Source organism: Carcharodon carcharias, chromosome 13 (assembly GCF_017639515.1).
Source record: "Carcharodon carcharias isolate sCarCar2 chromosome 13, sCarCar2.pri, whole genome shotgun sequence".
Classification (NCBI taxonomy): Eukaryota; Metazoa; Chordata; class Chondrichthyes; order Lamniformes; family Lamnidae; genus Carcharodon; species Carcharodon carcharias.
This window is the reverse complement of record NC_054479.1, coordinates 100,113,519-100,139,343: the sequence shown is the minus strand read 5'-3', so window position 1 is coordinate 100,139,343 and position 25,825 is coordinate 100,113,519. Positions and strand designations below refer to the sequence as shown.

The window sequence follows — 25,825 nt, the reverse complement described above, 5'->3', positions numbered from 1 at the left end:
TTCCAAGTCAGGATGGTGAGTGGCTTGGAGGGGAACTTCCAGGTGGTGGTGTTCCCATGTGTCTGCTGCCCTTGTCCTTCTAGATAGTAGAGGCTGCAGCCCTGGAAGGTTTTGTCAAAGGAGCCTTGGTAAGTTGCTGCAGTGCATCTTTTAGAAGATACACATTGCTGTCACTGTGCGTCAGTTTTGGAGGGAGTGGATGTTGAAGGTGGTGGAAGGGGTGCCAATCAAGCGGGCTGCTTTGTCCTGGGTGGTGTTGAGCTTCTTGAGTGTTGTTGAAGCTGCACTCATCTAGGCACGTGGCGAGTACTCCATCACACTCCTGACTTATGCTTTGTGGATGGTGGATAGGCTTTGAGAGTCAGACGCTGAGTAACTTTCTACAGAATTCCTAGCCTCTGACCTGTTCTTGTAGTCACAGTGTTTATATGGTTAGTCCAATTCAGTTTCTGGTCAATGGTAACCTCTAGGAATTTGATAGTTGGAGATTTGGCAATGGTAATGCCATTGAATGTCAAAGGAAGGTGGTTGGATTCTCCCTTGGTGGAGACATTCATTGCTTGGCATTTGTGTGGCGTGAATGTTTACTTGCCACTTATCAGCCCAAGCCTGAATGTTGTCAAGGTCTTGCTGCATCTGGGCATGGACTCCCTCAGTCTTTGCAGTTATCTCATGTCCCTTGTTCCATTGCCTTAGTTGGCCTCCAAATACTGTGTTGGCTTTGTGGTATCTATATCATTTAATGTTACATAAAATATACAACACAGAACAGGCCATTCAGTACAACTAGTTTGTATATTCCACATAGGCCTCCTCTCAACTCCACCTCATTTCAGCCTCCCAGCTTAATTTATGCATCCATAAGATCCCTTCTCAAATGCTTCCTTTCAAGGCCAAAGTCCACGCTTGGTGCCAGTGTTTCCATTATTTCCTTTTAACTCCATTCTCTGGCCAAGGATCAGCCTTGAAGTTCTAATATGTGTTGGGGTCAGCTACTAGAGTTTTTTTTCCAAGCTAAATATTATTTCAAACTAATGGGGCTAGATTTTGTTAAGCACAGATTATCATAAAGACCCAGCTGCTTCACTCATGTGTTTCAAGGACAGCTGATTTTATCTGGTCTGGCCTACATGTGACTCCAGGCCCATATCTATGTGAATGACTCTTAACTGCCCTCTAAAATTGCCCAGAAAGCCACTCAGTTGTATCAAAACAGTGCAGAAAACTCAAATAAGACCAGGTAAGCCACTTGGCATTGACCTAAACACCGTAATCAATAATCAGGGAATCTGCCCCATCAAGCTTGCAAAATTCTCCTCACTTGCATCTCTGCAGCTATGCCAACATTAGGAGAACTGTCCCACTGACTAGTCATGCAACAGCCCCTTACATAGTGATACTCAGAATCATATCTTACAAGCAATGTCTCAGATTCCTCCAGCTCCATCCTGGGGTGTATTGTGTCCCACCAGCAGGACAGAGAGTGGCCCTGGAAGTCTTAAGACATCATTACCATTGCTAAATTCTCTAGCAAATACATCCTAAGAACTAACACTCTCTAGAAACCTAACTGGGCCAGCCATGTCAATATTGTGGCTATGAGAGCAGGCTAGTTATATAAAATTAAAAAATGTTGTGATGTTGTGGGCCATGAGGAGTGGGAGTGTTCTTCAGATCCCCACAAAGAGAACTTGGGCTTCCCCTATCTCTCTTCTAACCAAGCTGACCCCCTGGTTGCCTTCTTAACCACTTACCCAACTGTTGGAAATAATTTTTTTTTAAGTCAGATCCCTGGCAGTGGCCCCCTGCTTGGTGAAGACCCACCCTGACTGCAGGTTAGCTGACATTTTCTGTTGGGTTTGGGCAAGAGAATGATGTGGACCATGGAGATGAAGCCCAGGAGGCTAATGTACTGCCTGCACATATGCTAAAAATATGGGCTTGGGTTCTTCTCCTAATTTAAAAAAAAAATTCTAGTTAGGTATGTTTTACAGAAATGACATCTGTTGAGATGTTCCAAAATTGCCCACTTTATTGGGAAGAGTCACCAAGTGAGATCAGTGTTGCGTCGAATATTTTGGAACATGTGTGAAATAGCTCAAGGAGGAAACCTGTTGGCGAGTTCCCACTGCTAATGCAATGCTTTCTGAGATTTCCTTCATTTGACAATGATGAACATACCACTGAATATTCATTGTACATATCCTTTCAAACATTGCTCTCCTAAGAAACCTAAAAGTGAATTTTAAAAAATCTTAAAATGCAGACAACGTAATTATAAAAAGAAATCATGTGAATGTTTCAGGAACACATCAATATTAATTGCTTGGGATAATCACAATCAGCATCACTTTTTTTTCCAGGCTGTATAAAGTACATGTCATAGTTCTACTGTGAAAATCATAAAATGTACTTAACTTTTCGCACTATATTAGGAGGATTGGGAATATTAGATTTAGGTGATGGTGTGATCTATGTTCTGTTGCTATCAAATTAAGATAATGGGGGAAAATTTGTTCTTACTTCAATGGAGAAACCCTCATAGGTGGTGCAGGTAATGGCCTGTAGCAGTGTCTCCCCTCAGGGAAGTTACATAAGTTGCAAAGCAATGCTTTGTGAGCAAATCTTCCCTTTAAAAAGTTTCCACTTTGGGCACAATCAGTGACCCAGTCCCAAATTACTCCTATTTTGGGAACCGTTTGTTTTCTTGAGTTTCCATTCAAGATCACTTGCATATTGCCAAATGCATCATCTGCCATGAACCATTGCAGTTGGGCAGTGGTTTTAAAATGCAATTTAAAAAAAAAAATTCTTTGATATATTTGGGAGAGATAACGTGGTGCAGTTCGATCAAAATAGTCATAAGTGGGCTTATTGCAAAAAAGTCATTTTTAATCACAGTTTCAATCCACCGCCTGTAAGTAGAAAAGTTGTAAGGCCAGCATCATCTGGCCAGCGAGCAGGGGCGGGGCCCGCTTGCCAACGCGTGAAATGACGTGCGGTGACATCGGGCGTGCCTCCTGACGTCACCTTGCGTTATTTAGATTGTCAGTTCAGCGGGTGGGCATCCAACTCGGATGTGTGCCCACCGACCTGTCAACGGCCTATTAAGGCCATTAAAAAACCGATTGAACTCATTAATGGACCTGCCCGTCTAACTGTAAGGTTGGTGGGCAGGCCGGGAGCCCAGGCGGGCTTCGGAAAATACAGGAAATCTCATCCACGGGCGAGATGAGGTTTCATGAGTGATTTAAAAAATACAGAATATTTTACAATACAAGTTATGGACATGTCCCAGCTCATGTGTCACATGAGGGGACATGGCAGGGAAATCTTTTTTCTAATCTTTATTGAAAGTTTTAAATCGGTGCTGATCTCCCTGAGGCATGTGTGAAAGAGCGCACTTACGGCTGAGGGAATCCGCCCCCCACCCCCCCCCCCCCTTGCCCACATAGCGCTTCCTGGCGCATGTCACGCTGGGGGGGGTCCTTAATTGGCCTGCCCACGTAAAATGATGGTGGGGCGCTGATCGAAAGTGTGCCCGCTCCCGCACTTCTCCCCCAACGGGGGGAAAATGTTACCCTAAATTACTGAAAATGACTCAAAAATCATCAGAACCATTTGCTGGTTATTTTCTAGTACAGTAGTCAGATTGCTGGTAAATTTAATCAAAAATACATTCAAAAGTTTTTAAAATGTTTCGATTAAAATGTAATAGTATCCTTGTGCCCAAATGTTCGAGCTTAATTTTTAGAGCATTCTCAAAAGTGTGCAAACAAGCATGATTAGTGGAAATTCCTGGATGCGTGACCAGCTTTTGTGGGCTAGTCAGGAGATTGGTGTGAATGATGGAGATGAAGGTCTCTTGCAATGTTTCTCAAATTAACCTAAAAGATCATGGAAGATTGATTTGCACAAAATGTAATTTGTGCTTAAAATTTGTCAATCTTTGCACTGGTTTCATTGATTTTGGGGAAATTTTGCTGGAAACATTTGCGCAACCGTTTGGAGACTCTACCCCAACAGATTTTAAATGTTTGAATGTAACAGTACATTGTCCCTGCAAAGTTTCAGCCACATATTAATATATATTTGTTCTGGGAAAATATTGAGCTCTTTTAAAATGACAGAACATGGACTTGGTGACTCTAAGAATAACCTCGTTTTTTTAACAAAAACAGTGACAATGTTCCTTTCATACCTGCGCTATTTATGTGCACGAGGGACAAAATGTATATAGTTTTGTATTGTGCCAAACACCCGACAAGAACTGCATGTCCAGATAATGTAACTGGACATTTTCATGTATTATTTATATTCCGGATCTTCCTTACAATCATTTGCCCTTACAGTTTACTGAAAGTAGAATTTATAGACTGGGTGCAAAAGATATCAGTGGTAAACCAGATAGGTTATATTTTTATTTTAATTTCTTAACATTTCATGTAGTATTAAGCTTCAAGTTTTGCGCTTGCGGCTAGATCTATCCATAGCAGGCAGGTCTGTGCTCGTAGTGCAAAGGAGTGGCTCTATTGGATTTTGTCAGGTCAGCCTGCATTCCTGTTTAATACACTCCCTACAAATGTGAAAGGAGCACAGGGAGTCACCCTAGCAACTTGATTGGGAAAGGCAGGAAATCTGGTGACTCAGTAGCTCTTGAAGTGCTGCTGCTCACTATTAAAGCAGAGGGTAGTATTTATTTGTTGAAGTCTATTGAAGACAAAAAAAAAACTTGTTGCTTTCTGGGGTCAACAATCAATGGGTGGGGGAGGGCGATGTGGGGCGGTGGAAACTATTTGGAAGAAGAGATATGCGGTCAGCTTGCTCATCCCTTTCTTTTAATGAAAACAACTTGGGAGATCCTGTTGCAGGCGGTGTGTCAAAGGAAGGCTTTTGCAACAGAAGGTCACAAACCCACAAAAAGCCAAATGCAAATTCCTTGGACAAAGGTGGTACCACAGGCTAATTCAATTTGCCAGGCCAATTTGGCAGTGGATGCAAAAGAAATTTTCACTTGTCAAGGAGGGGCAAATGCAATCCACTTTGGACAGCCTTTTTCTAATGGGACTTGGAAAGCATGACACACATTGAGCTTGTGACTTGCTGCACCCTTAGGGAAGTGACATGCAAAGTATGCAGTCAAAATATCACCTGTTTTAGTTGGTGAGAAGGCGTGAGGAAGCTTGATACTTGTAGGAATTTGAGGGTTTTTGAAGTATACAAACCCTTTTAATTCAAATATCCAGGTTCCAAGTTCATAATTTATATCAGTGGGGTCTTCAGTTGTGCATGACCTAACAAGATACAAACAACCAGTATTTATGAATCAAGTGGAATTTATTAAACAAGACGTTATATATACTTAAAAAAATAATGAAAACAGTGTGGAAGTTTCTTATCCCTGAAGGCACAGGCTTCCTTGAGTTCTGCCAGCATGGATGATGTCTTTTTTTCTTCTGCTCTGCACTGACATTATGTTGAATTGTGCCTCGGAAGAATTACACCATAAAAGTAATGGTGGAACTGTGCTGAGGAATGCTCTGAATTTTCAACTTTTACCCCTAATTCTGACTGTTTCTCATCCCTTATTAGGAAATAATCCACATTAATCCCTTTCATTGGCTAAGGGTGAGGGTCACCTGGTATCACCCCACCTCTGTAACTAAAGCCATGTAGGCTTAAGGCGAATGTCCATCTCTTATTTCCTGGGCTCCAAGAGTTACATTCCATTGTGAACAAATGATACATCTTCTTTAGATTAGACATATTGCAGCTAAGCAAATAATTCTATTATTAATCCTCTTATCAATAATAAAAACTGTTGTAAACAATTCACATAAGCATGTTAACCTATTCCCATGGATACTAAGGACTTAAGAACAAATGTTAACAGTGATTCCTAGTAAGATATCTTCATGATATATGGGTGTTCTTATTCTGTAGATATGATTAATAGATCAAGGAATTATCAAACCTACATCTTATTCGAATACGGGGTTTTGTCTAACAACTATCAAGATAAAGAAGCCAAGCTAAGTCCAAACTGTTGAGTTCAAAGCTTACTTAACTTCTTAAGGCCTTAAATTTCCTAGACATTTTGGCACCTTTTATGGTAATTAGGTTACCAAGAAGACCAGCAATTCCTACAGATACAGCTGTTTTCCTGTTCTTAGCCTGCTTTTCACTGTTTAACTGTCTTACTCAGCAGACAGAAATTCGAACTGAACTATTTAAAAGATAATTAAGATAAAATCCATAAATATTACTTCAAACCAACGTAGAACCATAAAAATTAGTAGTATTATCAAAATCTTACAGACAGCCAGAATACATTTTGTGACTTTGTTATCCTCCGTCTTTCTTCCACATCGTGTTCAACATGGAGGAGTACTGATTGATCAACTGACAGTAGATGGTAATCAGCTCGTGTTTAACCTGATGCCATGTGACTTGATGGGGTCTGGAGTCAATGTTGAGGACTCCCAGGACCAATCCCTCTTGAACGTACACCACCTCTAGTCGGTCTGTCCTACCAATGGTGATGGAATTGTGTGGAACTTTGGCTGAAAGGTATGATTCTGTGAGATTGACTTTGTCAGGCTGCTGCTTGTCTAGTCTGGGACAGCTCTCCCAATATTGATATAATTCCCCAGATGCCTAGTTCATTGTTGGCTGGTCAGTCTGGTTTTATTATTATAGTTTCTCATAGTGTTTTGTTACAACTGAGTGGCTTGCTCGGTCATTTTAGAAGGCAGTTAAGAGTGAACCACATTGTTGTTGGTCTGGAGTCACATGTAGGCCAGACCAGGTAAGGATGGTAGATTTCTGTCCCTAAAAGCTATGAGTGAACGAGATGGGTTTTTATGACAATTCAGTAGTTTCACAGTCACCATTTCTGAGACTAGCTTTTTATTCCAGAATTTTATTTAATTAACTGAATTTAAGTTCCCAACCTGTGATGGTGGAATTTGAACTCCTGTCTCTGGATCATCGTACAGGTCCAGTGTGTTACAAACCATTCATATATATGATGAATTCAAAGATAACCTAAATCATAATAGTAAAGTTTGTTTTATCAATGTTATCCGAACATCAACACATGTTAAATCCTTTAAAAGAGGCTGCGTTCCTACTTTATATAACGTACACTCAGAAGAAGTTGGAGTGAGCTTTGTTTTTGCCTGGCAGTACGTGTCATGGTTAATAGTGATGATCCTGGAATTGAATAAAGTAATTTGAAGTAAAGCATTCTTGTATCACTTCATTTGAATTACACTGAGATTGAGTTTATTTCTCTGTATGTTCAGATAAACAGCATACCCTGTGCATATTCTAGCACTCCTTTGTCTTCATTGATTTAAACTGTATTGTACTGCAGAACTGTTTCCATGGCAACAAGTCTGAGCTGAAAATGCCACAACCTAAATGAGCATTGGAGTGAAACACTGCAGAATTAAGTGAAAAAAAAACAGAAGTTGTTAATTGGCCAGACAAACCTGGCATTTAATGAATATATCAGGGCTAGATTTCAGAGGATAGTAGAGATTAGAATGATCTCTGTTTGCAATTCTGCAAGTTGTAAAGCTGGCATTGATGGTATTTTATCCTTGTTATGCAAAAGCCCAGAGACAATGCTTTGTATCTGAAGTCTACTGTTCTGTGTTTCTGGGGAGAAAACAATTTGGGTATGTGTCAGATAAGGAGAGAGAGACCAGAAGAGATTGGAGAATGAAATATCAGTGAGTGAATGAATATTAACCATTGCTGAGAAACCTAAAAATTAACTGTATTGGATGCTTTCCCTTTTTTGGGGGAAGTGGTTTCTTTGAAGGCATTGTGTAGTTATTTGCTGGTTATTCCAGGGGGAATTTCCTGGAAGATGTAAAGGCCCTGAAAATCCCCAGGATTCCATCCATCTCCCACTATAACTCTGAAAGCATGTTGGAATCCACAGGAAAGCAATGGGAATCCAGTTGGATTTCTCCTGCTTCTGGGATTTTCTGGCATGCTGAGTAAATGACCTGTTGCAGTAGTAGAAGCTGATGTGCCCAGTGAGATGGGGCATGGCAGCCTCCTTACGGGCATATGGGTGCAAGTGGGCCATTGAAGAGCAAAAATATAGATAGGGCATTGAGGGGAATATGGGTATTGGGGTTGGGTGGGGTTTGGGTGGTTGCCCCAGGTAACACTTTTCTATCTGTATGATGTAGGCAGTGCTGGAGATTTGACTGCAATAGCTCATACTCACCTGCTCCATGACCCTACAAACTCCCTGGTAACCCCAGCCTTAACCCTGGGATTAGATCACAGGGATGGGTGTGAGCCTTTTTCTCAGAATCATGTTTGGTATTCGGTTTTGGAATGCCAGGGAAAGGGCAGCTAGAGAGCTTTCGGTTTTCTGAAGAAATAGTTTTATTTCTGTTTAAGTGCAGTCTTTCAGCTTTGGAGGCCGCCTTCCTGTGTTATAAAAATTCTAGGGACCCCTTAAAACACAAGTATTGTTCTTTATAAAATTAGTTATATGAATAAAAATAGATTTAGTTAGATTTAGTTTTGCTTACTTAATGTGAAACTAGTTGCTGGTGCTGAGCAAAAATTCTCAATTCTAATATCAACATTCAAATCTAACTTGCCATGACCACCCTCCTTAATTAAAGCACATCTTTGAGAAAAAAAAGTATCATGCAAACGATAACACCGCAGTAACCTTTTATAACCTGGCTATAACATTTTACCAATCAGATAAAGTAAATTCTTCCCCCTCCTCCCAACCCCTCCTATGCCCTAACCAAGCTCTCTTTCACACCTTTCAACATGAAACAGAGGTGGCTATAGGAAACTATGCAGGATGATTGGCACCCTCTTCACCTTGCTCTGCCATAGTTGATTATTCATTGGCCAGTCTATATCTGGTTGAACTCGTGTTGAGACAGAAATGCCTTTAACGTTGTTAGATGCTTTTTCATGCACTTTAGATACTTCAAATCACTTTATACAGTGAATTACCTCCAGAATACAGTGACCCTGTTTTGGTAGGCAGCCATTCAGGCAAATGGAGGTATTTCTTCTGGGAAGCAAGCAGTTAATTAAAGCAGGTACAAGTTGTATTTTTTTCTATTGCATTTCTGTGAAAGAGAGCTTGGTTAGGGCATGGGAGGGGTTGGGAGGAGGGGGAAGAATTTACTTTATCTGATTGGTAAAATGTTATAGCCAGGTTATAAAAGGTTACTGCGGTGTTATTGTTTGCATGATACTTTTTTTCTCAAAAACGTGCTTTAATTGAGGAGAGCGGTCATTCTCTGGTTATTTTTGCCTTGAAATTAACTCATGGACCCTTGGTTGAGAAAACCTGCTACAGAAGGTGGTGGGTGGTAGCTGGAGGAGTTAGTGGGGATGGTAATACTGTACTGTTTTAGTACAGGACTGAACTAATATTCATGGGTGATTATGTTTGGGAGGCAGGTTGGCATTTTCTTGATTCGTGTCACAAAGCTTCCGATACCTGTATGTAAATCTGACCCTGGATGACACACTCAAATTTCTAAAAAAAAAATTCAACATATTGTAATCTGATCAGACTTTAAATCTTTTAACTTATATTTCACTTCATTTCTATTTTTCTTTAGTTCTGATGAAGGGTCATATGGACTTGAAACGTTAACTGTCTTCCTCTCCGCAGATGCTGTCAGACCTGCTGTGTTTTTCCAGCTATTTTTGCTTTTGTTTCAGATTTCCAGCATCCACAGTATTTTACTTTTATTTATTTAAATCTTTTGACTTATTTTCTCACTTTTCCTGTTACCCATCCCCAGGATTCTATTTCTGCACATTTACCAACAACAACCATATAACCGTTCTAATAGTAGTAACAGTTAGTAAAATGTCCAAACCCTGTAAGAAATAAAGACTTGCATTTATGTAGCGCCTTTCATGATGACTGGACATCTGTCAAAGCACTTTATGGCCAATGAAATGTGTAGCCACTGTTGTAATGTAAGAAACACAGCAACTAATTTGTGCATAACAAGCTCCCAAAACAGCAAAATGACAATGACCGGATAGTCAGTTTTTGTGAGGTTGATTGTGGGATAAATATTCTTCAAAAGAGTGCCATAAGATCTTTTATGCTCACCTGAGAGGGCAGACGGAGCCTTGTTTTGGCATCTCATCTGAAAAACGGGACTTCTGATAGCGCAGCACTACCTCATTACTCTGCTGGAGTGGCTGACTTGATTTTTGCACTCAACCATTTCTACATCCTGGTTTCTCGAACTTAGGTCATCCCTCTCCAATGTGTAATACCATCATAAATTAACAGAGGCACCCCTCCACCTTTTCCTAGCTTCCTGTCCTTCTTAAATGTCATGTATCCTTCAATATTCAAGTCCCAATCTATGTCATCCTGCAGACTGTCTCTCTAATGGCTATCAGATCATACTTATTTATTTCTATTTGCGCTCTCAGATCATTTGTTTTGTTTTGTATGTTACGTGTATTCAGGTACAGAGCCTTTAGTTTTGTCGTTTTATTATTTTTGTAAGCTCCAGCCTTATCTTCAGATTTACTCTCAGATAGCAAGCTTAGACAGAGATAGACTGTCTATCTCTCTCTCTCTTTCTCTCTGTCTCTCTATCTCTCTATCATTCTCCATTTAGATTTGCACTCCCTATACCCTCTGTCCCTTCCTGTTGATCATTTCCCACATTAATATCTTTCTCTTTTATCTTTTCTCTATTCTTTGATTTACCACATCTTCCCAAGTTTGATCCCTTGCCGCCACTATCTAGTTCCCTCTCTACTTCCCTAGTTATGCGGCTCGCTAGAACACTGGTCACAGTATAGTTTAGGTGTAGACCATCCCAATGGTACAGCTCCTGATTTCCCCAGTACTGGTAACAGTAGCTTACAAACCAGAATCCATTTCTCCCACACCAATCTTTGAGCCATATATTCATCTCTCTAATTTTATGTACCCCATGCCAATTTGCATGTGGTTCAGGCAGTAATCCAGAGAATAACCTTTGAGGTTCTGCTTTTTAATTTAGTGCTTAGATCTTCATAGCTCCATGCAGAACCTCTTTCCCAGTTTTACTTCTGTCGTTGGTGTCTATATGGACCATGACAACTGGATCCTCCCCCTCCCACTGCAAGGGCAGATGTCCTGAATCCGGGCACCAAGCAGGCAACGCAGCCACCTGGACTTTCGCTCTTTGCTGCAGAGAACAGTATCAATGCCTCTCACTATGCTGTCCTCCACTACCACTACATTCCTTTTTGCTCCCCCTGCTTGAATGGCTTCCTGTACCACGGTGCCATAGCCAGTTTGCTCATCCACCCTGCAGCTTCCACTCTTACCCAAACAAGATGAGAGCACCTCAAACCTATTGGACAAGGCTGAGGCTCCCGCACTTCTGCCCTCTGGATCCCCTTACCTGCTTCACTCAGTCACACCCTCCTGTCACTGACCAGTGACCAAATCAGAAGTTGACTGCCTCCAAGTACAAAGCATTTGGATGACTTTCCCCCTCCCTGATGTGTTTCGGTGTCTACAATTCAGTCTCCAGTTCAATGACACTGAGCTGAAGCTCCTTGAGCCGCAAACACTTATTGCAGACGTGTTTGCCCTCGATCACAGTGGTATCCAGGAGCTCCCACATGCTGCAGACTTGACACATCACCTGTCTTGGCATTCTTAATGTCCTTTAATTAATCGCTTAATTATATTATTCACTTAATTATTTTCCTTTTTTATATATTTTATTAACGTTACCACCATTTTGCATACTATTTTAAAACCTAGGACTGGAACAGACCACGACAACTGGATCCTCCCCCTCCCACTTTCCAGATACTTGCCAAACATCTAGCTCCTTTCCCTGTAATAGAGTAAGAACCAATTCCTACAGGGCGAAAAAGGTAGAAAAAGCTAAAGGAAGAGAACACCTCCTTCCCCTCCTCACCTAACTCCCCCACTTGCCAAACTCCCAGGTTTACATTCAGTTCCAAAGCTGCACTCATTGCCTTAGCTGCACTAAAGAACCCTGAATTTATAGTAAAATGAACTAGAGCTAGAGAAACCATATTCTACCAGTTAGCTAATTAACATGCAAGCAATGTTAGCAAAAATTTGTATGCCATACCTCTTGTGTGCTGTCAATTTTAGAGAGTGAATTTGGATCTTTCGGATTAAATTCAACAATCTCGACCTGTCAGCAGAGAGTTATACTGTAAAGGAACATAGTTCAGAGATAAGGCAATGATACTGCAGTTCTCATTCTATGACTCATGCCGCTTTTGAGCTTAATTTCATGCTGAGAATTCAGGGTTGACGAATTTACCCATTAGTTTTTAATGAAGGCTGGGTGCTTGGTGTACAGTGCATCACACATTCTACACTGAGAGTCAAATGTTTTGCAATTTATAAACTGTTCTGATTTCATCAGCTTGATGTTGTTTTGTGGAGGGCAAACCACAATTCCTCTATTAAACACATGGATCAAAATAAAAAGTACTGGACAGTGTCAGGTTTATGCTACTAACAAGCTACCACAAGTTATGGACAGAATCTTCTGGGCCCACCTGGAGCAGGAAGAAAGGTGGGAAGGAGAACTTAATTGTGCAGGAGGCCAAAATTCAGTTTCCCAAAGGCAGGATAAACTTTTGCAGTTAAGTTCACGGAACTTTAAAGGCAGGTTAAACTTCCTGATGCCAAGTGTTGGGAAGCCCTTTGGCATGCATTTGCATGTCATGCATACTCATTAAAAGTGCAGCATGCCAGAATTATATTCCCCTTCGAATTAAATTCTCCATGAGCGAGAAATGCATGTCTTCAATTCATAACTGTGTCCAAGTGGTCTGCACCAGGTGAGGTAGTTATCTTCCTAGACTTTGGAGTGAGTAGTTGCCATCTTCCCCTCTTCTAGGAGCTTTCTTATATGGCTATGACTGAGTTTAGATGCTGGTTGTCCAAGTGCAAGGAAGGCGACCATGGGAAGGAGGATAGAGACTACTAGGCAAGGGCGAAGGAGGGTGAACTTGGGAGTCAGGGTCAGTGGGAAAGGGTGGAACTGGGACCGGGCAAAGGTGAAGGATGAGCAGGCCTCGGTGAGAGGGTGTCCGGGGAAGGATACCAGACTGTTCAGGGTAGTATGTGTTTGGAGAAGGAAGCCAGAAAGTCCGGGGGAGCCAGGGAGGAAGGCAGGCTATCCGGGCACGGAGAGAATGCAAGGGCGCAGGGATGTGGGAGGGAGAGAAGAGCCTCGCATGTTGGGTGTGGGGGTTCTGTTGGGGGGTGGGGTGTGTGTGTGTGTGTGTGTGTGATTGCCAGGCAGGGATGATGGGAGAGAGATGGATTTAAAGGGCAGGACAGGTGCTGTCTACGGTGGAAACGGACAAATCAGTGGATAAAGGAAGGGGGGAGGACATGGTGAGCATGGGGACGGTAACGAGTGTAGGCTGAGGGGAGAAAAGGCATGTGGATGGTGATGGCTATCGGCTCAGGTAACGGGGGAGGTTCAAGTGTAATGAGGAAAGAGGAATGGTTATATTAGGTCGGTCAAAGGTGATGGGGGAAGTTGGGTGACGGGGAGGGTGAAAGAAGGTGGAGCGTGTCTGAAATGTGACACGCACCATTTTTTAAATGTGTTCATTCAAACGCAGTCATTCTGAAAGCGTGAGCCTTTGTGGCAGGAGGGTTGTTTTCGGTGAGTAAAGCTCAAGGTGAGCACAATTGGCCGACTAAAGGCACACCCTAATAATCATGAGACAACCGGATGAGAACCATGCTGACTTGTGTTCTCTTCTCTATGGTGAAGCCCATGTGGCAGCAGGTTTGCTCCCTGACCCATGGGTCTCTTAACATTGAGATCCTGGCAAGGTCAGGAGCTGCAGTAATCTCTGTGCTAAAGGGCAACTCAAGTTGGCTAAGGCAAGGAGGGTGGGATGCAGGGGAATGGCAGCAGATTGATAGAAAGAGGCAGGTGTTAGCTCACTGGGGCTGAGAGTGGGTGGTGAAGGTGCAGGTTGGTTGTGGAATGACACCAGTGCGCCAGTTTATATCCTTGAGGGTCCTGGGCCTTTAGCTACAAATCTATCGATCTACTAGTAGAGCATACTCAATGACAAAGCCTCCACTGCCCTGTAGGGTGGAGACTTCCAAATGCTCACCACCCTCTGAGTGTTAAAACTCCTACACATCTCAGTTCTAGATGGCTTACATCTTACCCTGAGCCTGTGTCCCCCTGTTCTGGACACCCCTGCCATGGGAAACATCCTTTCTGCATCCACCTGCAGAGCCCTGTTAAAGGTCTTTGTACTTCAGATAGTTAGCTTTTCAGTCCTCTGCACACGGGAACACTGGCCAATTCTCCTCACTGTCACCTAGGACAAATCCCACAGTCCCTGGAAACAGTCTGGTGGCCTTGGTTGTAATACCTTGAGAGGAGGGCTATCCTTCCCTAGGTAAGGAGAACAGGGCACACAATATTCCAAGTGAGGTCACACTAAGGCTGTAGTCAACTGCAGCCAGATCTCTTCAATCCTGCACTCAATCCCTCTTGCAATCAAGGGCTACTTGCCAGTTGCCTTCTTACTTACAGGTTAGCTTACCATTACTTTTGAATGAGGACAGTCAGGTCCTTTTGGCCGTCCACACTTTTCATTATCTTGCCATCTAGGAAAGACTCTGGTTTGCTATTCCTCAGACCACAGTGGACAGCCTCATGCTTTTGACCCTCATACCCCATCTGTCTTGTTCCTGGCCACTTGTTTACCCTGTCCAACTCCTCTTGAGGCCTCTTTGAATCCCCCTTGTATCTCACATCAGGACCCCAGCAAGACCTGCAATGATTTGGCTGCAAATGCTGCGCAGACAACGTTCTAAGAGGGCTCAAAACCAGGTGAGTAATAGCTGCTGGATTGACTGATGCATGCCCAGGCCACACGTTCATGAATGATGGCTGAGGCTGAAACACACTCATGTCGGGATGCTCGGTGATGACTCTATTGATGATGTGAGGAACTAGATGTTGTACTGGTGGAACCACATCATTGGAATCTGATGGGGAATGAAGTGCAATGCCCTTAAATCTCTGTGACGAGCAGCATATTGAGAACACAGCAAACCTGAATACAGTGCAATTAAACATATATTTAGATGTACGGATCAAATATACGGTGATTGGACAACTGCACCACCTTTGTGCTTTCAAAGCTTCTTTTATCTTTCTTTTCCTATTACTACGTTTAGGTGCAGTGCCGTATTCCACAGCTGAGGTGGAGGCAGTCTGTTGACTGCTTTGCCCTGTTGACTGTTATGACCTTGGCGGGAGTCTTCTGGTGGTGCTAGGCTGCAGGGCCCCAGCTTGTTGAGAGTCTCCACAAATGCATGTGCACCTTCCTCAGCTTGACCTGCTGGAGGTGATGAGGTCATTGGCAGAGGGGAGATGGAGCAGCAGGGAGTGTCCTGGGATGCCTGGCTAGCTCCTCCTGTGGGTGCCCGATGGCACCTCCCTGACTCCTTGAGGAGAAGGGACACCTGGAAGAGATCAAGTTGCCTTGTCCCACTCTTGCTTTGCTGCTGCTGCACTGCACCCATGGCTAGAGTGATGGAGTGCAGGTCCGAGCACATATCCAGCAGCCACTGTGCATTCTGCTGGAATTGGTGCTCCAAGGCGGTTGCCACCCTTTCCATGGAGACAGCCTAGAGCCCGCATGCTGCAGCCATGACAGAAGATAGAACATGGATGGACTCGTCCAGCCGTTAGTCCCATCAATGCATGGCCTCTGGCATCTCTGCCTAATGTTCCCTGCCTGTCTCCGCATCTCCAACATGTCACTTAGGGGTTGAGTCCAGAGGCTCGTCATTTGCATGGAGCTCAGCAGGGCCCTGGTCTCCAGCAGTCCTCCGAGTGTCAGAGACCTTGGCTTCAATTAGCCATCAGCTATGGACCTGTGCCTGTGATATACTCACCAGGTTGTGACCCCGAGCCTACTCCAGAACTTGGACCCACTGAGGGAACTGTATCTGTCCTGGTGGTGAGTGCAGGGGAATACCAAGACAGTGCATCATCTGAGAATTGAGAATCATCATCCTCAGGGATGGTGGTGAAGGTAGAACTGGAGGTAGAGCTAGGGTGCGCTGCCTCCTCATCTTCTGTATGGCCTGCTTGCTGGTATCTGGAGTGGAGAAGAAAGAGAATTAGCAGAACCGTTTATGCACACTCCCTTATCTAAACAATGTCTCACTCTGTCAGCACATTGGACAACTGCAGACTAGAAGCACCCTCACTTGTTTGTTGGGGGAGTCACTGGTTTGCTGGGGGAGTCCTGATTCACCTTTGGCTCAGGCATGATCCCAGCCCTCCCTGGCTCCTCCTTGAATGGGTAAGGATCCGAATATCTGGCACTCTGCCATTGGTCTGGGACTGCTCCCTCCTGTTATGAGCATTTTTCTCCTACAGCCAGACCGAAGGAATGGGTGTATGAGCAGTTTAGGAGCGTGCATGCCTATGCTAGCTCCTGAGCCCTCCCCAGTAAGTGATTAACAAGTGCACTGTCCTGCAACTGGTACAACATTGGCGGCTTAATCATATTTTGGTTTGATGTTGTAAGTTTCCTTTAAATTTTGTATTTGGTTTTGCAGTGACCTTAACTTAGAGGCTGCGTTGAATTTATCCCTCATTTTGTTAATTTAGTTTAATTGTTTGACTCCAAAATAGGTACAACATTGGCAGCATGAAGAGGCTGCCACACATTCAGTTCACATATTCCATCTGCTGCTGAGACCTGCACGTGTTCCTCTTATCTGACATCTCTGTGCACTTGCACATTTACACTGCCAGATGCCCCAGAGTGTCACTTTGCAGTGCTACTTAACCTTTTGGAATGCAGCAGATCATTCATCCTTCTATGGTAGTGTACCCGTTTGTTTGTGGGCCGCACTGGCACTGACCTGTGCTGCTGCCTCCATCCAGATAATCTTGGGGAGATGGGAGGCTATCCTGCTGCCATCCCGGGGGAACAGGACCACTCACCTTTCCCAGGTGGCCTGGAGGAGCACCTGCGATGAAGCATCACCAAGCCATGGGGCCACTCTTCTGCTCTGCGATGTTCTAGTATCTGAAGTAGGTATCCATCCCTGCAATCACAGCCTGGCTGATGCTCCTGGCCTGCAGTGAGTGAATGCCTGTTGGATGCCCTTTAAATATGGCAACTGGACCATCGATCCCCTGACATAATGGCAGGGATATTGATTTCCTGCCAGCCCCCACTGCAAGATTCCCCGAGCTCCTTGCGCATGTATATCTGATGAACTGATTAGCACGAGATCGTGTGTGGCCAGCCATCCAGCACCTGAGTGGAAATCACTCCTTCTTCACTCCCGCCTCCCAACTTATACTCCAGAATGCAAGATTCCATCCTATATCCAAAGTTCTTCATGCAGAGTTTCATACTTGGGATCATTTAATTGAGGAAGTAGTGCTAGGAGTTCTGTTCCTATTTATTTAGTACAGATTAGGAGCAGCAACATTGGAAAAAATGCATGTGCACAAGATTGAAGCAGGCTAGAGTCAGAAAGTTTATTAAGTGCTTTAAAATCTTCAGAGATGCAATAATATTATAATTTAAATATTTTGAGGAAGAATTGCACATATGTTATTCAATCTCACATGTGGAAACTTAATATTGAGGTGTTTAGCCATAACCTTCAAATGTGTGAAAACAGCTACTGAATAAATCTAAATATCCTTGTTGTTTGAGGTATCAGAAATTAAACATGCCTGGGGAGAATTTAAACCTTTAAAGTTTTGATGTTAATTTTAAGATTTAAGTATTGGGCTTCATTATTTGTTTGAAACGTGAAAAGCGCAATATTTAGCTATTGCCTGTTTGCATTGTAAATATCTGTATAAATTAATGAATCTCTACCCATTCCTGATAGACATTCAAGATGCATCTCTGATTATTTGAAACTACGCTGAATGGGGTTGGGTTTACCACAAAATGGAAAATAATAATGTTGACTATACATAAACTGTGGACTAAATTGCAGTGCGGTACAATCTGCAGTTCGAAAACTGAAACAACCACATATTTTAGTATATCATAATGTAACAATAAATAGTCATAGAGCTTGAGTGTAGCTGAGAAAAGACACATTGTTGAACCTTTTCATCTTGCACTCATAAGGACAATTTGCAAGGATACCAAATTATGAAGGGAACAATTTATATTGCATGAGAAGAGAGTGTTGGTTGGGAAGTAGACTCTGATGGGTAGAGGCATTGCCATGGATATAATTGATGCCATAATATAACTAATTAAATTGTTTTTCATATTTCATACAGCACAGGAGGAGGCCATTTGGCCTGTCCTGTCCATGATTTAAGGAAATTATGACTTGTAATAACTTGTTCAGGAGGGTGTGGAAAAATCCATGCAGTATAAATGCTCAATTAATTCCTGTTAATCAATTAGATTAGGTTTTTATTCACTTGAATGTAGAAGATTAAGGGGTGATCTAATTGATTAATTTAAGATGATTGAAGGATTTGATAGGCAAGAGGGACAGGGCTGTCCAGTGGTGGGACAGTCTAGAACAAGGGGGCATAACCTCAAAATTAGAGCTTGGCCATTCAGGGGTGACACCAGAAAGTACATCTCCATACACACAATCTGGAACTCTTCTCCCAAAAAGCTGCTGAAGCTGGGTCAATCAAACCTGAGATTGATATATTTTTATTTGGCAAGTATGTTAAGGGTTATGGAATTAAAGTGAATAAATGAAGTTGTGATACAGATCAGCATGATCTAATTGAATGATCGGTCAGAATTATGGGGCCTATTCTTGTTCCTGTGATGCTTACTGTTATAGTGGAGAGTTGCAGTACTCTCTGCCTGAATTATTTATGTGAGATATTGATACAGGAACTATTGCTATAAATTAAGATTTTAATAGCTATGAACTGACATGTCACCTTCCTGATTTTTCAACTTTATATCTGCAACAATTTTATTTTTACTTTTTTAACCAACCCCAAATTTAATGATTTAATTGAGCATATATCAAGATTGTTGAATGGGTCATAAGGTAGATTGTCTAAAGGCAGAAGTAGAGGTAAATGGGTATGATATAATTGCTATTACAGAAACATTGCTGCATGGTGACCAAAACTGGTGACCCACGTTGATAGAACTAGAAAGGAGGTTCTGCAGAAAGAATTTGAACAGTTAGGGGCTAAATTAAAATGCAAAGCCTCGAAGGTAATAATCTCGGATTACTACCTGAGCCATGGGCAAACTCGCATAGGGTAAATAAAGTCAAGAAGTTAAATGTGTGGCTCAAAGATTGGTGTGGGATGAATGGGCTTCAGTTCATGGGGCACTGGCATCAGTACTGAGGTAGAAGGGAGCTGTTCGGGTGGGATGGGCTTCACTTGAACCATGCTGGGACCAGTGTCCTGGTGAATTGAATAACTAAAGCTATAGAGAGGGCTTTAAACTAAATGGTTGTGGGAGGAGGGTTCTGGAAAGGGGATTCTAGACTCATAAAGCAGAAGGATATGGTAGCATTGCAAGACAGCTATTTACATATTGATACCCAAAGTGTGGCAGGAAGGGACAGAGTGTACAAACATAAAGAAACAACAGTAAATAGGATCAAAGGGGAAAAAATGTAATATGGCAAAACTAATGGCTCGTTACTTAAAAGCACATAGTATTCAGGACAAAATAAATGAATTAATGGTACAATTAGAGGTTAATGGGTATGATCTTATAGCCATTACGGAGATGTGGTTACAAGGAGATCAAAGCTGGGAACTAAATATTCAAGAGTTTGTGACTTGTCAAAAGGACAGGCAGGAAGGAAAGGGTGATGGAGTAGCTTTGTTAGTACGAGATGGAATAATTATGATAGCAAGAAATGATCTTGGATCGGAAGATGTAGAATCCATATTGCTGGAGGTAAGAAATAACAAGGGGAAGAAGACACTGGTGGGAGTAATCTATAGGCCCCTTAACAGTAGCTATACTGTAGGACAGAGAATAAATCAGGAGATAATGAGGGCATGTAAAAAAGGCAGTACATTAATCATGGGTGACTTTAATCTTCTTGTAGATTGGGAAAATCAAATTTGCAGAGGTAGCTACGAGCAAGGATTCATAGAGTGTATTTGGGACAGTTTCCCAGAACAATCTGTTGTGGATTTAACCAGGGATAAAGCTATTTTGGATCTGGTAATGTGTAATGAGGTAGGCTTAATAAATGATAAGTAAAGGATCCCATAGGAAACAGTGACATGATAAAATTTAGCACCCAGTTTGAGAGTGAGAAACTTGAGTTGGGAACAACTCTGCTAAACTTAAACAAGGGTAATTACAAAGGAATGAGGGCAGAGTTGGCTGGAGTGGACTGGGAAAGGAGTTTAGCAGAAAAGACTGTTAATGAATAATGGCAGATGTTTAAGAAAATAGTTCATGACTCACAACAAAGCTCTATCCCAGTGAGAAAGAAGGATTCTGAGAAGGGGATAAACCAACCATGGTTAACCAAGGAAGTTGAGGGTAGTATCAAATTGAAAGAAAAAAACATACAATGTAGCAACGATTAGTGGTAAGCCAGAAGATTGGGAAAGTTTTAAAAACCAACAAAATGTCCCCCAAAAAAAGAGGGAGCAAGTAAACTTTGAGGGTAAACTAACAAGTAATATAAAAATGGACAGTAAGAGCATCTTTAAATATATAAAAAGGAAGAGAGAGGCCAAAGTGAACATAGGCTCCTTAGAGAATGAGGCTGTGGAAATAATCATGGGGAACCAGGAAATGGCAGAGGAGTTGAATAAATACTTTGCATCGGTCTTCATGGTAGAAGACACTAATAGCATTCTAAAAATACTAAATAATCAAGGAGCAAAAGAGGGGGGAGGAAATAAGTACAATAACTATCATTAGAGAAAAAGTACTAGGGAAACTATTGGGGCCAAAGGCTGATAAGTACCTTGGGCTTGATGGATTGCATCCTAGGATATTAAAGGAAGTAGCTACACAAATAATGGATGCACTGGTGGTAATCTTCCAAGAATCCTTAGATTCTGAAAAAGTCCCAGAAGATTGGAAAACTGCCAATGTAACTCCCTTGTTTAAAAAGGGAGGGAGACAAAAAACAGGAACCTATAGGCCAGTTAGCTTTAAATCTGTCATTGGGAAAATGTCAGAGTTTGTTATAAAGGATGTAATAGCAGAACATTTAGAAATGCATAATATCATCAAGCAGAATCAACATGGCTTCATGAAGGGGAAATCGTACCTAACAAATTTATCAGAATTCTTTGAGGAGGTAACAAGCAGGATAGATAAAGGGGAATCAGTAGATGTAATATATTTGGATTTCCAAAAGATTTTTGATAAGCTACCACAGATAAGGCTGCTTAATAAGATAAGAGCCTATGATGTTGGGGGTAATATATTAGCATGGATAGAGGATTAGCTAGCTAATAGAAGACAGAGAGTTGGGAAAAGGGGGGGCGGTGGTGGTGGGGGGCATTTTCAGGTTGGCAACCTGTAACTAGTGGAGTGCCACAGGGATCAGTACTAGGGCCATAATTATTTACAATATATATTAATGACCTAGATAAGGGAAGTGAATGTACTGTCTCCAAGTTTGCGGATGACACAGAAATAGGTGGGAAGGCAAGTGGTGAGGATGACACAAAGAGTCCACAGAGGGATTTGGATAGGTTAAGTGAGTGGGCAAAAATTTGGTAGATGGAATATAATGTGGGAAAATGTGAGATTATGCATTTTGGCAGGAAGAATAGAAAAGCTGAATATTATTTATGTGGAGAAAGACTGCAGAAAGCTGCAGCACAGAGGGATTTGGGTGTCTTCGTGTATGAATCCTAAAAAGCTAACACACAAGTTCAACAGGTAATAGGGAATGTTGGCCTTTATTTCAAAGGGAATGGAGTATAAAAATAGGGAAGTCTTGCTAATACTATACAATACACTAGTTAGACTACACCTAGAATACTGTGAACAGTTTTGGCCCCCTTATCTAAGGAAAGATATACTGGCATTGGAGGCAATCCAGAGAAGGTTCACTTTGTTGATCCTGGGTATAGAGGGATTTTCTTATGAGGAGAGGTTGAGTAGGTTGGGCCTGTACTCATTGGATTTTAGAAGAATGAGAGGTGACCTTATTGAAACAAGTAAGATTCTTAGGGAGCTTGACAGGGTAGATGCTGAGAGGTTGTTTCCCTTGTGGGAGAATCTAGGACCAGAGGGCATAATCTCAGAGTAAGGAGGTGCCCATTTAAAACAGAGATGAGGAGAATTTCTTCTGAGGGTAGTGAATCTATGGAATTCTTTACGGCAGAGGACTGTAGAGCTGGGTCGTTAAGTATATGTAAGGCTGAGATAGACAGATTTTTAATCAGTCAGGGAATTAAGGGTTATGGGGAAAAGGCAGGGAAGTGGAGTTGAGCATTATTAGATCAGCCATAATCTCATTGATTGGTGGAGCAGACTCGATGGACCAAATGGCCTACTTCAGCTCTTACATCTTGTGGCCTTATGAACTGGGAACTGAATATTCAAGGATCTTCAACATTTAAGAAGGGAAAGGATGTGGAGTCGCACTGATAATAAGGGATAGGATCAGTGCATTAGTAAGGGAGGATCTCAGATTGGAAGAACAATGTCTAGAATCTGTTTGGAGCTAAGAAACAGCAAAGAGCCGTAGACATTGGTTGGAGTTGTTTATAGGCCACCAAATAGCTATGGTAATGTGGGACATGGTATTAATCAGGAGATGAGAGAAGCATGTAGCATGGGCAATACAGTAATCATGGGTGAATTCAATCTGCATATAGACTGGGTAAACCAAATGAGCACTAATGCTGTGGAAGGCGAGTTTCTGGAGTGTGTAAGGGATGGTTTTCTAGCGCAATATGTTGAGGAGCCGACTAGAGGACAGGATATTTTAGATCTATTGTTATGTAATGAAAAAAGACTAATTAATAATCTTGATGTAAAAGAACCTTTAGGGATCAGTGACCACAATATGATAGAATTTTACATTATGTTTGAAAGTGAGGTAGTTCACTCTGAAGCAAGGGTGTTAAAGTTAAATAAAGGAAATTATGAAGGCATGAGGAACAAATTGTTTGAGGTGGATTGGGAAAGTAAATTAAAAGGTAAGACTGTACATAGGCAACGGATAATCTTTAAAGAACAATTACTTAGCTTACAGCATCCATACATTCCCTCAAGGTGCAAAAACCCAAAACGTCAGTCAACCATGGCTGACAAAGGAAGTTAAGGTTAAAAGAAACGGCTTATAAAATTGCCAGAAGTAGCAGTAAACCTGAGGTTTGGGAGGTTTTTAGAATACAGCAAAGGAAGACCAAGAAACTGGTAAAGAAAGGGGAAATAGAATATGAATGCAATCTAGCAAAAAAAAATGGACTGTAAAAGCTTCTATAGGTATGTAAAAAGGAAGTGTTTAGCTAAGACAAATGTGGGTCCATTACAGGCAGAGTCAGGAGAATTCATAATGGTGAATAGAAAAATGGCAGAGAAGCTAAAGACTTTGTGTCTGTTTTCAGGTTACGAGAAATCTTCCTGATTTAGACATCCAAGTGACGAGGGAGAATGAGGAGTTGAAGGAAATTGTTATAAGTAAGAAGGCTGTATTGGAGAAATTAATGGGACTGAAAGTTGGTAATTCCCTGGACCTGATATTCTGCACCGCAGGGTGTAGAAAGAGGTTGCTATTAGAGATAGTGGATGCATTGGTGATTATTTTTCAAAATTCTATAGATTCTAAAATGGTTCCTGAAGACTGGAAGGTAGCAAATGTTTCCCCACTATTTAAGAGGAGAGAGAAAAGAGGGAACTACAGGCCTGTTAATTTTACACCTGTAGTAGGGAAAATGCTAGAATCTATTATAAAGGACGTGATAAATGGATACTTGGATAATCATGATCTGCTTGGACGTAGTCAGCATGGATTTTCAAATAGGAAATTATGTTTGATGAACTTGGAGTTTTTTGAGGATGTTACTAACAAAATTGATGAAGGAGTTGATGGACGTAGCATACTTGGATTTTTCGAAGTCTTTTGAGAAAGTCCCCCAAGGAGGTTGATTTGCAAAATCAAAGCACATGGGATAGGAGGCAATATATTTTCATGGGTTAAGGATTGGCCAGCAGGCAGAAAACAGAGAAAGGAATAAATGGGTTATTCTCAGGTTGGCAGGCTATGACTAGTGGGTTACTGCAAGGATCAGTATGTGAGGCCCAGCTGTTCACTATATATCAATGATTTGGATTTGGGGGCCAAATGTAATGTTTCCAAGTTTGTGGATGAGACAAAGCTAGGCGAGAATGTGTGTTGTGAGGAAGATGTACAGGAGGACTTGGACAGACTTAGTGAGTGGGCAAGAACATGGCAGATGGAACATAATGTAGAAAAGTGTTTGGTACTTTTGTAGAAGGAACAGATATGCAGAGTATTTCCTAAATGCTAAGAGATTGGAAAGTGTAGATGTACAAAGGGACCTGGGTGTCGTTGTCCAAAAGCCACTAAAGGCTAACATGCAGCTGCACAAGCTATTAGGAAGATTAATGGAATGTTAGCCTTTATTGCAAGAGGATTTAAGTACAGGATTAATGAAGTTTTGCTTCAATTGTATAGAAGCTTGTTTAGACCGTACCTGCAGTATTGTGTGCAGTTTTGGTCCCCTCACCTCAGAAAGGAAATTATTGCCATAGAGGGAGTGCAACAAAGGCTCAGCAGACTTGTTCTGGGGATGGCAAGACTGTGCTATGAAGAGAGATTGGGCAAACTGGACCTGTATTCTCCAGAGTTTCAAAGAATGAGAGGTGATCTCATTGAAACCTACAACATTCCTGCATCTACCCTGTCTAATGCTTTAAGATGTTTCTTCTGGTTGGGGAGTCTAGAACCAGGGGACACAATTTCAAAATAAGGGGAAGCCACTTAGGACCGAGATGAGGAGAAGTTTCTTTACTCAGAGGATTGCGAAGCTTTGGAATTCTCTACCCCAGAAGGCCATGGAAGCTCAGTCATTGAGTATGTTTAAGGTAGAGATTAATAGATTTCTGATTAACAATAACGTAAAGGGTTAAGGAGATAGCGTGGGTAAAAGGCAATGAAGTGTTCAATCAGCCATGTTCGTATTGAATGGCGGAGCAGGCTCAATGAGTTGAATGGCCTTCTCCTGTTCGTATGTCATAACATCTGAGTTTAAAATATATTGAAAACCCGTTTGTTGTGCACTTGTCTCTGGGGAAAATGCTAGCATCTTGATGCAATATCTGCTATGCTTGAAGATGGTACTGAGATAAGGGTTTTCAGGTGTTCAGTCTGTGCTTTGTGAACTAGTATGACAGGCTCCCTAGCATTGGATTGAATCCAATGCTACGTTTCAACAGAAAAGAAACAAGTGCTGAAAAAAAATCAGAAGTAGCTAAAGCTGTTGCAACAATGCATTTTATTGATTTATTATAAAGTGCTTTTAGTTGTAAAACTCTAAATTATTACTCATTCCTTACCTCAGCATCTCAGTCACCCTTTAACCACCTCAATATCCTCCAGTTGCAAAATGTCCTTTGGTTCCCTCCCAAAAACCCAGAACATTTATCCCTTTTCCTTTGCCTTCCTTCAAAATGTTGAGCCCTGGTTATATTGTAATATGCCTTTAAGGGAAGTGTGTCTTGTGATCCAGCTTCAGTTTCACTTCAGCCTGTGAGCAGAACACAGACACAGAGCTCAGCAGCTCTGATGGCCTCAAGCTTTCTA

The 25,825-nt window shown here is 41.9% G+C and overlaps 1 protein-coding gene across 4 annotated transcripts in view; it reads left to right on the top strand.

Moving 5' to 3' along the window:
• LOC121285733 (copine-8) overlaps positions 1–25,825 on the top strand; it is a 755,949-nt gene that overhangs the window by 162,404 nt on the left and 567,720 nt on the right. The window lies entirely within an intron of this gene.